The sequence below is a fragment of the Eschscholzia californica genome, unplaced genomic scaffold (genome assembly GCF_041429995.1).
Source record: "Eschscholzia californica isolate CP2 unplaced genomic scaffold, dmEscCali1.0.p SCAF_2, whole genome shotgun sequence".
Classification (NCBI taxonomy): domain Eukaryota; kingdom Viridiplantae; phylum Streptophyta; class Magnoliopsida; order Ranunculales; family Papaveraceae; genus Eschscholzia; species Eschscholzia californica.
The window spans coordinates 1,455,835-1,461,834 of record NW_028238309.1 but is presented as its reverse complement, the minus strand read 5'-3'; the positions used below and the strand labels follow the sequence as shown (position 1 = coordinate 1,461,834).

Sequence of the window (6,000 nt, the reverse complement as noted above, 5' to 3'; positions counted from 1 at the left end):
AGTTGTTTCGAATCACAAAATTCCTTCGACCACCATGAACAATATTGTTGGAGGAGAGATCCTTGATAACAAAAATACAAGTTATTCAGCGAATGGGGAAGACGAATTGCTCACTTCCACTCCAAGAATGACAACCATGTATTCATCTTCCACTCCAAGAATGACAACCATGTATTCATCTTCCATCTTCCATCTTCCTATTTCTCCAAGAATCTACGAACAATTCAATTGCTCACTGCTCCTGGATCTAAACTGGATTCTACATATGCAAAATCTGTTAGACAAATTCCTTATAATATCTCTATTCTTGAAATTATTTCCCAACTCTTGACACTTACGGAGGGTTTAAAGTCTCATGCCCATGTAATTGTTATAAGAGCTACAAACCGACCAAACCGTATTGATAATGGAATCGGATTGACGGCAGTCGATTTGATGAACAATTTGGGAAAGATTGAGAGATCTGAAACAAAGGAATTCATGGAGCCATTAGAGGAAGGAGCAGATGTTAGTGTGATTGGTCAATTTGGTGTTGGGTTTCACTATTCTTCTCTTGTAGCAGAGAAGGTTATTATGACAATGAATAAAAGTGGGAGAGAAAGTGAGATGTCAGAACCAGTAGAAGGAAAGAAGATAAACAGTAGTAATAGTAAAACCAATTTTTCTTCTACATTAAACGTGAATTCCTTTGAATTTGTTCCAAGAACACGGATCCAAATTCCAAATTCAGGTTACCCAAACTTACAGTATATTGGTACTAGTAGTGGGTATGATCGGTTTAACCCTAGGGAACAGAACTCAGTTTAATTGATTTCATATTCTACTCTTACAATTCCAATTTCATTGAAAATTTTACTCAGTGATGATCTTGGATTAGAGATAGTCAAACAGGTGGAATATCAATTCAGCGATATGAGTTTATTTGCAAGTGATACCATATTGAAGCATATACTAAAGGATCCTGAAGGTTATGTTCCTTTATTTGTTATTTCGTCTCTTGGTGAAGAACTTGTGGGAATTGCTACAATAAGTCTCTCTTCATACTTATTCATGTTACTTCACTCTCTCATGAAGATTGTTAAGTGGCAAATTTTACAATGGGAAGATGGCACGATCAACATTGTTTATTCTTCACTCGTTGGTCGAAGCCTCAATAGGATGACAAAATACATAGTTAAATTTTTGAGAGAGAATAATGTGGGTATTATGATCATCTTCATTGAATTACTAGATGACGGGAGATGTAGAAATTTGTTAGAAGTTTGTTTCTTGGAATTGATTTTGCGGGATATTTCACATCATGGATTTCAGATTATAGTTGGTGAATTGGTCTATATTTGTCTTCTCCGAATTTTTGGCAAATTTCGCGCAAAGTGGGAACTAAGGATTGCCTTCAAAATCGTCGCCAAAGTTACCTTCCACATCGCTAATAACTACCCGTTTTATCCGGATGAACCAATATATGACGACACCAACTTGGGGACAAGTTGTTCCACAGAGGGGGAGTATGATGGAGACCATCAAGATGGGCCTCACGACCGAACTAGTTAGAGGGCCTCATGGCCGAGTCCATTAGGGTTAGAGTTTAGGAGTTTCCATGTTTGAGTATCTTTGATATTTATGAATCCTAATTTGAGTCTATCTAGAAGTTTCTAAGTTCCTTTAAAAGGAAGTCAGGTCTGTCCTTGTTATTCAGATCAGAGAATATTATGAATCAAGTTTATTGTTAATCAAGTTTATCGTTTATTATTAATCAAGTTTATTGTTTTATCGCTTTTATCTTTATTTCATCAGCTTTATTTCATTAGTTTAGTTTAATAACAATGGTGGATTCCATTACTTTTACGCTTCCGCAACAATCTACATCAAGCTTCCTGGAGCCATGCACGGTAGGTTATCTGTGACATTCAAGTCTTAGACAGGGGCATATGAGTCATTTGAACGAGAGTATGCTTGGTTGAAAGGATTGGTGTTTCCTTGTGGAAATAGGCAAAAGAGGAACTTTACTACTAAAGGAGGGGGTGGTCACCCTTCCGCATATGCATCTCGTATATGCCAAGGCCTCGTGGATGGGACGCTCGCCCTTCTTAGTTATTGTGCACGAAAGTGAGCATCCTCATGGCGCAACCCATGAGGTCGGCCTAGCGTATGTGAGAGAAGCATATTGCACGGGTACCTTTGTCATAGGAAATGGCTCGGGACAGTACCTGGAGATAGTTTACTGCGGGTTCCTTCTGAGATGCGATTACATGTACTCATGCTACGTCAAGGCGTGTGTCGTGCTATCGTTTTCCCGGAGGAGGATTGAGATATTCAACGGGTCAGACCTTGATGTGTTATGTTGGACATACGGAGCTAAGATAGCTTGTGGCAAGATGGATGCTCGTATGCCTAATGTAACATCCCATGTTTTTAAGGTTAGTTGAGGGACTATAAAACAATTGGGTCAAGTCAAAAGAGGGGCCAAATTAGCAAAGAGGACAATTTGGGGGTATTTTGCAATCAAGCCAAAACCAGGGGCCTAACTGCAATTTCGTGGAATTGGATAAGAGAAGAAAAATCAGACCTTTTATCCCTCTTTTGTTCGACAGAAATTGAGGGTTAGGGTTTGGGTGAAAGAAAATTCGATTTCTATGGAGATTTCAAGTTGATTTCAAGGGGAAATCTGATTTTTTTTGTTGAATTCAACTTCAATGAGTTGATTCAAGCTAGGGTTTGTGGAATTTTGGTAAGTAAAATCCTATTTCTCTCTCTAGACAGAATTTTAGCTTTGTTTGATTTTAATGGAGTCTTGTTGCTTCGAATTTGTAGAAGTTTGTGAAGGATTGATCAAGGGAAAGCTATCCTAACTAGAATTCAATCGAATCAAGGTAAGAAATCAACCAATTCGATGATTTAATGTCAAAATTCTTAATTCTAGGGTTTAAGGTTTATGAAATTTGGGGATTAGGATAATTCATATAGTTCTAGGGTTTATATGGTTGGGAATAAAGTAATTTTGGTATATTAGTAAACTTTAGAGAGATTATTTGATATAAATCATCGATCGATCGATTGCCGATTCGGAGACTGAATTTAGGCTACTGTCCGAGCCTTTCTGGGCTTTATATGTTACTTGGATGGACTTTCCCGAAACACGAAAATCGTAGTTTAGGATCTTAGCTTTCCAGAATGGTATAGTACAAGTCTTTTCGATAATGGACGAAGGAGTTATGGCTGTTTTACCGAGCAACGCGCAGTTTACCAAACATGAAAACTACTTACTGTTTTTAGTGGTTATCTAATCATACATGGTTGTAAAGTTAGAAGATCAGTTGAATTTCGGGTTAACATGAAGTCTTCCGAAGTTCGCGAATTTACTTTTATGTTTTAAGTTTTCTTTACGTTATTGTCTTTATTATACGAAGGTTCTTAGTATAAGAACCTAACGTTTCTATTCGTTTTTGTTATTCTTCCTTATCCCAGAGCATGCGAATGAGGAGGAATAAGGTCGTCTGGTAGGCGGGAGGTCTTTGGTGATGCAAGGACTGAGGTAGGGGTTCTGAATCCTTTATCCAACATGGTTTTATAGATGATGAATATTCTAGATTCTATAGTTATATATGCGCCATTATAACTAGAATTTAGGTAGCATGAAACTCGATTTATGTGATGAACTGAAATATGCTTGAAATGTTTTGATGCGATATGAGAAATGTTTTCGAACTGATTTTTCGATAATTGCGAACTACTGGGATTTTCTTGTATGTACCCGACTGCGGATTATGTCAACCTACGGGCACGTAGCCATTGAGGGTAGGTGACATGTGGACACGGTTGTGATCCGTGTGAGACCGGTGAGGTGGGCGACACTAGTCATGAGACCTGTGGGAGTAGAGTGCTTCACTTCCTGGCCATTGGTGCTCGTGCCTCCAGCTCGAGGCTCAGGGCCGTACACCCTGACCGCTCGCCTGGGAGGTGACATTGATTGGGAATCCCTCTGCTTTGTGGCGATATGACTCTTGGTTGTTCCACTTCCGTGTTTGATAAGATAATGAATTGAATATGAATATTGGTTTTGATAAATGGATGAAACTGATTTTGAAAGATTGCATTAGATGCATGACAGGGTACCGAAGCGAATGAGGTTCAGGTCCTTCCATGGGTATTGGGGGACGGCTCTCTTATTCGAACTCGGTGATCTAAAACGTATTTAGATACTTAAGGTATATATGTATCATGAGGTAAACTCTTCAATGATTGCGGAGTCCCTTAGTGGGAGAGGGACTTACCGGCTAGGGGTAAGTCTCTTTCTCGAGGAGACGTAGTGCATTAGCTAGTACCATAAATGGGCTGGTACTATCTAACACACTCTAGGTTCTCCTGAGGAACTTTCCTCTTATTGGGAGCGCACCATGGGTGGGCAGCTAACCACTGCTATTGCTTGCTAGATTAAGGAAAAACGATTTTGTATATAGTATATATAGTAACTGGTTTGATAACTCGTTTTGTCACAATGTTTACAACTTATTAAATGAACTTTTGAAAACGTGATGGGTTTTGGATTGGTCTTCTACCAGAATAACTCGTGTCGGTGATTATTCTGACCCCCTACCAGTTGTTAGTGTGCAGGTGCTTGGTTGTAGCCTCGAGGCGGAGTTGTATTCCAGTCGGTGATCTTGTCTAACGAGGCTAGAGGTGTTGCGTCGTTTTCTTTGGTTTTTGCTTATATGGTTTTTCGTTATTTCCAAGTTATGTATTTATTGCAGAAACCAAACTTTAAAATGTATATATATAACACTTAGAGTTGTTTATAGGTTGTATCGTTGTGTAAGAGGCTTTTATAGTTCTTTTTGTGGTTCGGGTTTCGACCCGAAACTGAGTTGAGTTTGTTTAGCTTCCGCTTTAGTTTATTTTTCTTGTATATGCGAATGTATGGTTTGCATGACAGGTTTTACAGGTACGACCGGTTCGATTTACAGAGGAGACTCTGTCGGATTTTTTGTCTCGTCTGTGAATTGTCGGGGCGTGGTCGTGTCTATTTTGGGACACGGGGCGTCACACCTAATGTCTGGATGGTAAGCCAGGATAGAAGGTGTCGGATGCTTGAGACTAAAAGGCAAGATCCGCATATGTGGCTTGGTATGCTCCGCACTATTGTTGGTATCCTTTATAGTGGGCTAGAGTCTATGACTCAAGAAAGCGTTATACGGGACGTCACGAGCTATGCTCGAATGTTGAGACACTACGGTGTCATGCCTCAGTATTAGTCAGGAACCAAGATGACTTGATAGTCGAGATGCTCCAAATATGTTCGGGAAGGCTGGTTATGTACTATGAAGGAGTGCATAACGCCACACGATGTTTTAGGATTTATATTTCGCACTTCGGCTCGTGTGTTTTGTACATATTATGCAGGGTCGACCTAAAAGGTCGTGACACTAGGGTTTATGGAAAAACTATTGGAGAGGACTTAAATTAAAATTTCTAACTTTTGTAGGGCATGAGTGAATATCTTAGAGTGATGTTCCCCTATGAAATTGTTGTCCATATAAAATTTCTAATTTTATCAATTGTCCACATAAAATATTTGATTGTCCATATATTGCCCACCTAGAATTACCAGGCAAAACAAAATAACAATAAGGTTGTAAACAGAGCGAACTTTGAGCGGATACACTACTATCCGATTCGATATCCGAAAATATTCGAACTATCCGATAAGGGTTCGATATCCGACATGTAACATCCCGTGTTTTAAAAGGTTAGTTTAGGGATTATTTGACAATTGGGTCAAGTCAAAAGAGGGGTTAAATCAGCAAAGAGGACAATTTAGGGGGTATTTTACGAACAGGCCAAAACCAGGACCAAACTGTAAATATGGCAGATTTTAAAAGTGGATAGATGTGCTTGGTAATGGTGGGTGGTGATCATTGGGTTCTTAATTTGATTGGTTAATAAGTTTGAATTGGACTTCATCAATGAACAAAAAATTGAATTGGAAATGGGTTTATCAAATGT

General features: G+C 39.1%; 1 long non-coding RNA gene across 1 annotated transcript; it reads left to right on the top strand.

Annotated features, from left to right (window-relative positions):
- Positions 1–2,540: 2,540 nt before the first annotated feature.
- On the top strand, positions 2,541–4,866 carry LOC147555087 (uncharacterized). The gene is made up of 4 exons (XR_015235256.1): positions 2,541–2,728; positions 2,812–2,870; positions 3,466–3,532; positions 4,598–4,866. It is a non-coding gene; the product is annotated as an uncharacterized LOC147555087 (long non-coding RNA).
- Positions 4,867–6,000: the final 1,134 nt, after the last annotated feature.